Source organism: Protopterus annectens, chromosome 10.part0 (assembly GCF_019279795.1).
Source record: "Protopterus annectens isolate FY-2018-M chromosome 10.part0, PAN1.0, whole genome shotgun sequence".
In the NCBI taxonomy this organism is placed as follows: Eukaryota; Metazoa; Chordata; order Ceratodontiformes; family Protopteridae; genus Protopterus; species Protopterus annectens.
The window spans coordinates 525,816,463-525,828,962 of NC_056744.1; positions in this window are offsets into that span (position 1 = coordinate 525,816,463).

Here is a 12,500-nt window from a genome sequence, read left to right on the forward strand (position 1 = left end):
GCCGCCAGACAAAGAGGTGTCATTCCTCACACAATCAACAGCATACAGACATACATTATCAACCCTGCCTTACGTGAGACATACAACGAGTGACTAGGTTCTATGTCACAGCACTGGAATTGGCTGGTCTGCTGATATATTATTGCAGACTTACTGTTACAGAAGTAGTATGGGAACACTGATGTATTAGGGTTGGGGGAAGAACAGTACATGATCTGCCGGCATAGACAGTAGTGCAAATATCATGTGACCCCACTGTTTAACATCCCCTTGACTGCTGTAGTGAATATTCTTACTATGAGGCCTAGTGAATATTATGGATCACATAATATTGAACTGGGTATCTGTAGTCCCATGTGGATGTTGCATTTCTCCAAATACCCCACTATATTCCCTTGCATGTATGCAGCAGATCCATGCATATGATGCCATATTATAGTACTCCTTACAAGTGGTGTGTAGGTGAGTGGATGCATGCAGTACACAGCCAATACATTTTGACTATATGTATGCAAGTAGGAGTAAGGTGTCAGTCCCTAGGGCCCTAGATTGTCAGTGCATTTGCTATGCATTATCTCTTGGCCAAGGCCAGGGCATACTGGGAATGTCTACATCTGCGTAAAGGGGCATCATCAGGGTTTCCACCTCCAAGTCCCCCTGCGGGTGTGGCTGTGGGGACCTAGGCACTGGTAGGGGGCTGTATACCCCTTCCCTTTGCTGATCCTGCTGTAGCTGTTTCCACAAGATAATATTGTGTAGCATGGCACATATTGTGAACATCTGTACACATGTAGCTGGAGAGTACTGCAGGGCTCCACCAGATATATCAAGGTTTTAGAACCGTACCTTCAGCAGCCCAAACACATGCTCTATGATGTTGCTAGCTTGTGTGTGTGCCTCATTATAGTATTCTTCCGTGGGTGTGTGCATTTCTAATGGGTGTCATCATCCATGGTTCCAGTGCGTAGCCAGCATCCCCCAGTAAATGGTCATGTGGGATGTCCCCCCCAGCAAACATCTGGTACAGCTGTGATGCATGCCAGAAATGCAGGTCATGATAACTGCCAGGGCTGCCAGCACACACATTCATGATAGTACCCTGGGCATTGCACATGACCTGGCAGTGATACCCCTTGCAGTTGACGTAGATTCTACTCTCCTCACCGGGTGGTGCCTTGATGTGTACATGAGTGCAATCTTTGACACCCAGTACCTCAGGGTAGTGTGCTACATGGTAGAAGTGTTGCATACTGTTGGTCCTCTCCTCATGGGTGTGGGGAAAATAAATGTGCTCACTGGCATGTTGTAGCATGGCATCCAGGAACTGTTGGAGTACCCTGGATGCTGATGCCTGCGAGACCCCCATCATGTTCCCAGTTGGTCTCTGAAAAATACCTGTATATAATACCCTAAGAGCTACACATACCTTTGATTCCACTGGGATGGACTCCTCTCTGTTGGTTCTGGGTCTGAACTGAGGGTGGCAGAGCTCAGTAACTTCTTGTGGTATGTCCCTGTCCATCCTGTAGTGCTTTAAAATTTCCAACACATGCAATTCCTGGAAGGTTACCCTGGTCCTGAACACTCTTCTCCTTCTTAGCCTAGGCCTATTGTCAGCCATAGCAGCAGCATTGACATCAGCATCTAGCACATACAGATGCAGCAGACCTGCAGCAGCCCCTAGCATTCCTTCAGTTAAAAATCCCAAGTCTATATGCCCCTGGTGCAGAGTATGGGTGTGAAATCAGATTGTAGGGTGTATGCAACCTTTATATTAGTCTGCTGTAGGTGCAGCCTGTGTGATTGGCTACCTATGATGCATTCCACCTGCCATGTATATCATTACAGACTGTTACTGGCCCTAGTTTAAGTGAAACAGGGGTCATCAGTAATTAATATACCATTGCTTTCTCAGCCAATTTTTTTTTTTTTTTGGGCAGCCTTCCTCACTCAGCAGTGCAGCGTACCATGCAAGCATGTGCCATGAAGGTTAACAATACTCAGCAGTCACTGCACACACCCCCATGAAAGGTTACACTCAGCATGGCAGTGTGCCTCGCAAACACGCACAAACATGTGGAAACACATGGAAATATATGCCCCAAAGGTAAACAAAACTTAGCAGAAACTGTACACATCTTCCTGCTCATCAGAGTGCCATGCTGCACAAATAGGTGTCAATGAAATCCAATGAGCTTACAAGTCCTCAGACACAACCCCCATTGATGTCAGCTACCTCTTCTCTGGACACCAACATGGTTCTGTGCCTAAACGGATGGGATATGCGGATAAAGATACCCATTTGTGCTCTTCAGTAAACCCACCTCATTTGCATTGGGATCTGTGCACACAACCTGGAAACTACATGGTTCCAGGCTCTGCCTCATTAGCAGCAGTATACTCCACACAGGGTCCTGTAATGCATTTCTGTCACATACTAATATATTTGTTTTTTACACTGTTTTTTATTTATTTATGTTTTCCATATAAGCATGTTTGCACCTCACAAAGATACCCACATCATTAAAAAATAAAATTATTTAAAATTATTTGTCATACTGTTTTGGATACATGGTGGATAATTTTGCACATATCTGTGTCTGCTATGCTATTTCTGTCCATCTAACTACACTTTTACAACCCCTGTTTTCTGTTTAAAATCCTGTACATGGAATTTTTCCATGTACACTACCGACACCAACACAGGGTCTGCAGGATTGCTTATCTGCCTGCTGGAATGCTCTACCTCCCTCATTTGGATGCATATCCCCTGCTTATGAGGTGATTTACATGTCACATATACTTCCCTGTTGGCGCATGCGTGTGCGCTGCCCAGCTCTGTTTACTGGATCGCAAACCACCTTACTTTCATGTAAGTAGTGTGCCATGATACCTACATGGAAAAAAAGTCCATGTAATCTAATTCCCCCATGCTGTTTAAGGGGATGTGTGAGATGTATGCCTTCTCTCTATTTCTCCAAGTCTTTTGGGTTTCTAATGCCATGACAGGAATGGACTCCATTCCTAAGTTAAAGTAGGATTAAAGTTCATGAAATTAGTATTGTTTCAATCTTTGATGTCAGCTATAAGTACTCTTTGCAGTACCCGCAATGTGCCCAGTAATGACTCCTGCAATTCGTATGGAGTTCCATGTATTGCAAACATATGTAAATACGATTGTAGATTCTTTTTTATAAGACCCATTGTTCCTACTACTATTGGAGCTGTCTAGGTATGTTTCTCCCACATTGCTCTCATTTCTGCCTGCAAATCCTGATATTTTATGACTTTGTGTCTCTGTCTGTGTGCAAGACACTGTAGTCACTGGGTGTAGAGATTTTAATGATCGATGCTACTTTTGTCTTCTTTTCATGGACCACTATATCTGGTTTTATCACATTTATCTTTTGAACTATTGGTAATGGGTGATCCCATGTGATGCAGACTTCATCATTTTCTATGATGCTTTGTGGCTCGTGTTTCCAGTGTTTTTCAGCTACTTCAGTATTACAAGTAGGCCCATACCTCCTTCGGAACAAGGAATATATAATCTTGGTATGCACTGATTTTTTATAAATCATTTGATGAGCATGAAGCATCCTTCTTATTCTATTTAGGTAAAAGACTACAGAGTGCTAAGTCATTCATACCATGAAAAGTTAGCATTTATATCACGTTATCGAAAGATGAAAATAGCGAACGCTATTTCATCGGCCCCAAAACATCTAAACATGAAAACATTGAACATTCAGAACAGCAAATTTTTTTCCCATGGAAAAAATTTGCTGCTCCGAAACACATACACACAACACAAGCACATCAGACAAACAGCAACCACACACATACACTTAAATTCCTATATCTAACGCTACACTAAACTAAACATACACTACTCTCTACCCACTTACCTTAACCCAAACCCTAACCCTAAGGTCCATCACTATTGCACACTCACCTAACCCGCTCCCTAACCCTAACTCACTTAACCCGCCCTTAACCCTAACATACAAACAATCACACACTTACCTGAACCCAACCCTTAACTTTCCACCACAGTGCTAAGAATAGCAAAGCCAGAGAAATGACCAACCGAATTCTTTCCCATGGAAAGAATTTGCTGTTCTGCAGCTTCGCTATTCTTAGTGTTTGCTGATTAGTGTTCGATATCAGAACATTCGAAGTTTTACTACTTCGATGTTCTGATATAGACCCAAAAGTTAAGCATTGATCACTCTTCAGGGGTCTATATAACTCAGAGTAGAGGGACAGAGCTTTTATTCTCACAGAATATTGCAATAGAAAAAAGAATGGCAAGACACAGCTATGAAGTTACCTTCTTTAATAAAACAGTAAAAATCCAAATCGTAAGCACTTTCGGGTTCAGCAACCCTTCATCAGACAATTATAGCAACAAATTACTCCACATTTTAAACCCTTAAACAACCAATAAGCATTTAGTACATTACCCACCTTTTTTGTAAAGCAAGTTTTAAAGGTACCATCTCATTTAAACCTGGATACCTATGTGATGAAGGTGTAATGATCCACTTAGATTCTAATGTTTCAGTGAGTAACTCAATGTCTCCACCTCTAATTCCTAATCTTACATTAATGACAGCCTTAAACATAAATGTGTGTGTGGGGTTATCTTCCAAGTGTCTATATAAAGCATTATGCTGATCCTTGTTCCTAATTGAAGATAAATGTTGTAGTATCCTAACCTTTAGCATATTGTTGGTCATCCCCACATAGAAAGCTGGACATTGTGAGCACTCAGCCAAATATACCACATTAGTTGTTCTACATGTGGCTCTGGCCTTAAACTGGAAAAACTGTCCATTCACTGGATGCGTAAAAGTGGAGATCTTGTTTATACTATTGCAGGCTTTACAGTTACCACATGGTACCGTTCCTGCTTTGACCAACAAAGGTCTCTGACCGGAAGTGCATTTTTCTCTACATAACAGATCCTTCAGGTTGGTGTTACGCCTATAACCAAAGTTGGGTCTGGGGCCAACCAAATCACGTAACCTAACATCACTCCTCAATATATTCCAATTTCTGCTAACTATATTTTTAATGTCAGTGATGTTACTACTGTAAGTAAAATATAGCCTGGCATTGTTGGGTCTTTTACGTTTCAATGATGAATCTCCCTTCTCTTGGCCCTGTCTCAACCAAGGTTTAAATCTGTTAGTTCTCTCAACAGAACTAGAATCAACTATCCTTTTAACCATGTTCTCATCATAGCCTCTTGTATCAAAACATGTTTTCAACCCCTCAACTTCCCTTACATATTGTTCATCATCCAGGCACAACCTGGATGTCCTACATACTTGACTCTGTACAATATTTGGAAACATATACCGGGGGTGCATGCTATCAAATGATAGTAAATGATTTTTCCAGCAGTCCTTCTTGTATATGCTTGACGAAAATCCTTCCAAAGTATGTCTAATCCTAACATCCAGAAAATCAATCTGTACATGGGAATATGCTAAAGTGAATCTAAAAAAGGAGGTTGTGGAGTGAAGAAACTCTAAAAAACTATGTAACATGCCAACACTGCCCTGCCAAAAAATAAACACATCATCCACAAAGCGTGTATAGGCTCCAATGTACTGCATCCATTCCTTGTTGTTAAAGATGGTCTCTCTCTCCCAAAAGAAGAGGACCAGATTTGCATAAGTGTTGGCACAGGGGGTGCCCATGGCTACCCCCTGTGCCTGTCTATAGGCCTGTTGCCCCCCAATGAATACATTGTTCTCCAATACTATAGACAATAAAGTACTAATCAATCTCACCCTGGTTTCATCCTCACCCATGCCTCGTAAGACATGCTCTATTGCTTTAATGCCATAACTATTGCTGATCACAATAATGAGAACATGGTAAAAAGGATAGTTGATTCCAGTTCAGTTGAGAGAACCAACAGATTTAAACCTTGGTTGAGACAGGGCCAAGAAGAGGGAGATGCATCATTGAAACGTAAAAGACCCAACAATGCTAGGCTATACTTTACTTATAGTAGTAACATCAATGATATTAAAAATATAGTTAGCAGAAATTGGAATATACTGAGGAGTGATGTCAGGTTACATGATTTGGTTGGCCCCAGACCCAACTTTGGTTATAGGCATAACACCAATCTGAAGGATCTGCTATGTAGAGAAAAATGCACTTCCAGTCATAGACCTTTGTTGGTCAAAGCAGGAACGGTACCATGTGGTAACTGTAAAGCCTGCAATAGTATAAACAAGATCTCCACTTTTACGCGTCCAGTGAATGGCCAGTTTTTCCAGTTTAAGGCCAGAGCCACTTGTAGAACAACTAATGTGGTATATTTGGCTGAGTGCTCACAATGTCCGGCTTTCTATGTGGGGATGACCAACAATATGCTAAAGGTTAGGATACTACAACATTTATCTTCAATTAGGAAAAAGGATCAGCATAATGCTTTATATAGACACTTGGAAGATAACCCCACACACACATTTATGTTTAAGGCTGTCATTAATGTAAGATTAGATATTAGAGGTGGAGACATTAAGGTACTCACTGAAACATTAGAATCTAAGTAGATCATTACACTTTCATCACATAGGTATCCAGGTTTAAATGAGATGGTACCTTTAAAACCTGCCTTACAAAAAAGACGGGTAATGTACTAAATGCTGATTGGTTGTTTAAGGGTTTAAAATGTGGAGTCATTTGTTACTATAATTGTCTGATGAAGGGTTGCTGAACCCGAAAGCGCTTACGATTTGGATTTTTACTGTTTTATTAAAGAAGGTAACTTCATAGCTGTGTCTTGCCATTCTTTTTTCTATTGCAATTGGATATATATTGGCTTGGTGAGACTTTGGCTTAAGCACGGGACATTGTTTTTTGGACATTCTCACAGAATAGTTAAGGATACTGAGAACTGAGATCTTTTTGATGAGCAAACATTAAATCTGTCAAGCTGCTTAAGGTGCTTATCAAGGTACATATCAAATGATGGGCTTAATAAAGGATGAACAATGTGGGGCTACAACATTTTGGGATTGTGTAAGGATATGACAAAGGACTCATTGTACAGCTTCAGTTTAAGAAACACAGCTACGGAAGGATGAAGTGGCAGTAGGGATCTAAGCCAGGAAATCAATGGGGGAAACATTATGCATTTAAGGAATGCAGGTTCTGCAAGAAGTAAGAGTTTCATACCTGAGGTCTGAGATAAACGATAACAGGAAAAATAACTTTTAGCAAAAAAAAAAATTCTGGGCAAATTTGGAGGGCTGCAGCCATGCAGTCTATTAACACAATTCACCCCAATTGATTGACCCATGTATCTGGTCATTTCACTACCTACTGGATGGGATGGGGATTCTGCATTATCATCAACTTATATTTAAGCAATGTACCATGCTGGGATCAGTGCATTTATATTTTACTGATGGGGACCATCTTTATAATGGGCCACAGCTCAAGTAAGCAAACTACAGGGTCTTACCATGAGTAAAAATATAAACAATCTCCATGACCCTGACGTGCTATATTCCTGTTATTCATTTTTTATATAAGGCCATTTGTGATGCAGACTTTATTATTTCCATAAGAACAAGATACCTGATTGAGGTGAGAGACAAAAAACATAAGAAATGGAAGAGAGATCAAACTACAACTTTGAAAACTGAAATAAACAAGCTGGGCAAACAGATTAAGCATAGTGTTAGACAAAATCGAGAAAAATTTGAAGAAAATTTATATAAAGATATTGAGCATAATAGGAAACCTTTATATAGATACATAAGATGTGGAAGAAGTAAAGATACACAAATTGATAAACTGTGCACAGATTCTAAAATTTATTCTCAGACACAACAGATTATAGATATATTTACAAAATCTTATGCAAAACAGTTTGGCTCAACAAAAGGGGTGATAAGTTGTCCTAGTGACAGTCAGGTAACCCCAGATACTGGAATCAAATTAGATTATATTGAAAAAGAACTGTGCAAACTGGATCCAAACAAAGTGCAGGGAGGAGACGGAATAAGTAACAATGACCTGAGAACACTTCAGCAAGAATGTATACTACTTTTATATCTATTATTTGCTAGGTCATATAAATATGGGGAGATTCCTCAAGGTTGGAGACAGGCACTTATTAAACCTGTCTTTAAGGGAAAGGGGAGTAGGACAAACCCAGAATCATATAGACCCTTAAGTCTACTTTCATGTTGTGGAAATATAATGGAGAAGGTAATACTGGATAAGTTATTGTCAGAACTGGATAGTTTGGGACTTGAAACCATGTATCAGCATGCATATGCTGAAACTGCGGTGGTGGTGCTGTGGTAGCATTGTCGCCTCACAGTAAGACGGTGTCCTGTTCGATTCTCAGCTAGAATGTCTTCTCTGTGGAGACATGCATGAATGGGCATACCTTCATTGAAGGCTGTGCGTCAGAGCCGGCAACTTAGTACATAAAAATCTACTGCCAATCATTAGCAGACCAGAGTTCTGCTGTGGCGACCCCTAACCAGGAAAAGCCGAAAGACACAACAACAACCACCTGTAACATAATGTTCTATAACAATGTAATAACAGCAATGAATGAAAAATTGTGCTGTGATATGATTTATATAGATTTAACTTCAGCATTTACAGGGTTATACACAAAACACTGATCAATAAATTAGTACAAGTAGGTATTGATGTACTGTTGATAAGATGGGTAGCTGCATGGCTTTCAAATATGACATGGCAAGTATCACACACCAACTGGACAGGTGAAATACTTGGTTACAGTCAAGGTATCCCACAGGGCTCTGTCCTGGGCCCTAACTTGTCTAGATTGTATCTTTCAGACCTTACTTTTTCATCTGAGGTGTTCTACAGTCTATATGCTGATGACCTGAAACTGGGTAAACTGATTACAAGTGTTACAGATAAGGCATGCCTGAAAAATAATTTGGCTAAATTGACCATTTGGGCACAGCAGAATAACATGTTGATAAATACATCAAAAACTAAGCATATGAGAACTGGGAGACATAAATGAAAGGTGAATATTTAATAGAGCACACAGTGATTGAAACTGTAGACTCATTTAAGGACCTGGGTATATGGGTAGATTCAGCTATGAGTTTTTCTAATCATATCAACCAATTGACCAATAATTGTTATAGAACTATAGATTGTATAAAAAGATTTATAAAGTCTAGGAAATAATGAAGTCATTGTTAATTAGTTACACTAGACCCAAACTTGAGTATGGAATAACACTATGGAAACCCTATAGGAAAACAAGCATGAATAAACTGGAAAGAGTACAGCAGAAATTTACTAAGGGCATCCATGGATGTGAAAATCTAAGTTATTATGAAAGACTAAAATATCTGAACTTGTGCAGTGTCTCTTACAGATATTTAATAGGAGATCTTATTCAGGTATATAGGGCATTTAAGGACAACTACCTCTGGGAATGTTTGGGGTTATCAAAAAGTACTAGAGACTCATCAGACAACCTATGTAGAAGATTCTATAGGAATGAGAAGTGTACTAATTGGTTCTCTGACACAGTAGCAGATGCTTGGAACAGACTACCAAATTACATTAAAGCAAGTACTAGTTTAGATATTTTTAAGAACCACCTGGACATTTATTATGGGAGCAAGTGTTTTGGTATATTGGCATGCTAGAAGGGCATTAATGCTCTTGCTTGAAACATTTGTATGTATGCATGTATGTATGTATTTCTCCATCCATCTGTACTGAATTGAGACAGAGCTAAGATATACTGTCCATGCTGACACCAACGTACATGGCTACATATCTGCAGATCATCAGTCTGATGTAGTTGCTTCTAGAGTAAGACTGGCATGAAGAAGTAGTATTCATGGCATATTTTAATGTGAAAGGTAAGTGCATTTTATCTGAAGTAATTAAACCGATCAGTTTAACTTGCTAACTGCAGATATAGTTGTATTAGGAAAGGAGAAGTGCTGCACTAGTAGCTGAAAAGTGACAGTGCAACTTTAATCTTCTCATTAGCACCTCTAAAAAGTGTTTCTTTGTGGTTATCAAACCTGTTCAAATGGGCTATAATGTTTCACTTTCCTAATGGAAACAATGATGTTTCAGCTGGAATTAAAATGTGCTAAATGCATAATTTTGTTTTGCCTCTCTAAAACCCATGCAGTTTTAAATTACAGTATGTTAATGGTTTGGACACACTGCTTCTTTATGAAGTCTATTTCAGTGACATTCTGTCCTTTCAGAGAAATAAAGTATTTAATATATTTTCTAGACTTATAAAAACTACTTTCAAAACTGCTTTTTTATTCTATGCATTTGCTTTTGCAAAAGGTACATTTTCATGATCTACTGATTTCCTTGAGATTGTAAAATATTTATACCATGTCCCCTTTATTTTTGTATGTGTTCTCATGAAGATCATGCAACTTTATGTTGCCTTCCTCTGAAGTGCCATGATTTGATCAATGCCCACAGGATGGTGATCTAACAAGCACTGCACACAATTCTCCTGATCTGATTTGATTTTATCAGCTGCTTACAAATTAACTTACTATATACTCTCTATGACACCCTTTTGTGTACATTCACATATTATGGCAGCCTCATCTCAGGTTCATACATACTTACAAGTCTATTTATCCATGGAGGTCTTTAGAAGCATAGCCATATATTCCTATGACACTTTAGTCCTTACATTTTAAGTATGAATAACCCAGAAATGAGTTAAACATTTACATGCTGCCCCTATCCATGAGAAACAAAGGTGCTAAACCAGGGGAGAATTTGTGGTTACCTATTCATTCATGCAGATTACATCTGAATAGTATAAGAGAAGTACTTTGCTTTATGTGGAGAGGAAGACAATGCCAAATAAGTGGCATGCTCTGTGATGCACATCTATCTCTCCAACTTGTTCTATTTATGTTGCAAAAGAGATTTAGACCTCCTGAGCAGGTATGTATGTATCCATTGGACTTGCAAATGTGCAGTAGGTTTGAAGGAGTAGGGTCTGTTGAGATTTTGTATTTGAGGAAGAGATTAACCTTCAGTAGCCTGTATGACACCAAAAGAGCAACAAGGCTTTAGGATGGTCTGCACAGTTTTTATGAATTAGGCTCTTGATTTTCTAACTAATAAAGCACTGTGGGGACTTGAATTGTATCAAATGTTTGGACAAGTACATGCCTAAGGTGGCATTATGCTAGATTATTGGCCTGAATAGAGTGGAATGATCTCCTCCCTATAGGTGGATGTGGTATCCTTAGTAATAAGCTGTTCAATGAAAAAGCACTTTCTTAAAATAGTGACTATATGATGATCAAAGGACAGTTCATTATCTACATGAGTTCCCAAGTGTCTAACCACTGGATCAATTTTCAAGGTTGTGTTGTCAGTGTGATAGTTAGAAGGCACTTCCTAGTGGCTGAAGGATACTATTATCCATTTTTTGGCATTCACTTTAAGTCAGTGGTTTTGACATCAGCTATTGGGTTGGGAAGGATCCTCTTGGAGGATCTTGGTGTCATCTGGGGAGTTTATATTGGCACCAAATTTACAGTCATCTGCAAACTTGATCAGCTATAAACTGTTAACAGGAGCAGAGTACATCGCTAGCAGCTGATCTTTTAGAGGAGATAGAGCAGGCCACCCTAATTTCCTGGATTCTATTTGTGAATCCATTTGCTATCCAATGAGTTATATCGGGATAAGCATTTAGCTGGGATGGTTTATCTGCGATCATCTGTGGTACCATTGTGTTTTCTTGTTCAGTTCTATGTTATCTGACATGACATCCCACAAGGTTGCATTTATAATTTCTAGTGGTTACTATATCAGCTCCAGCTGTGTACTCCTGTCCTTGTGTTTGGGTTCCAAGTTGCTTTTTTCATTCTTCTGCATTAATGACCACGTTTTAGAGCATTTATCAGCTCTATGCAACATATCTTCTACAAAATCTTATATATCAGTAATGCCATAAATTTTTTCTGTTAGCAAGAAAACTGCATGATGACATATGAAGATAATGAGATATGCTGTGTTCGACCTTTCATTATCCTGTCACCGACATTGATCCCTTTCACCATGATCCAGTGCTCCTTACTGTCTAGCCAGTGTTCTAACCATGCTACCACCCCAACACCCATTCAAAGGTATCCTAATGCAGTCACTATACTATCAGGTAGTACCATACCAGTTGTGTTGCTAAATTATAAAAAGGACTCATCCTGTTTTCTTTTTGAATTAGTCCAATAATTGTTTTCTGTGTGTGCCATGACCAACCTGATGTGAATCTGTGTGACCTCCAGCCCTTTAACACATTACCTCTCATTATTCTGAGATTTATTTCACACCAGTTATTCTATCACTTCCATGTCAAGCTGGCACATCAATAGTTTCCTATTCCTTTCTTCTACTATTTTATATGTGGAATTACAACTTTCTTCATCTAGTCTTCAAGAATATATCCTTATCTC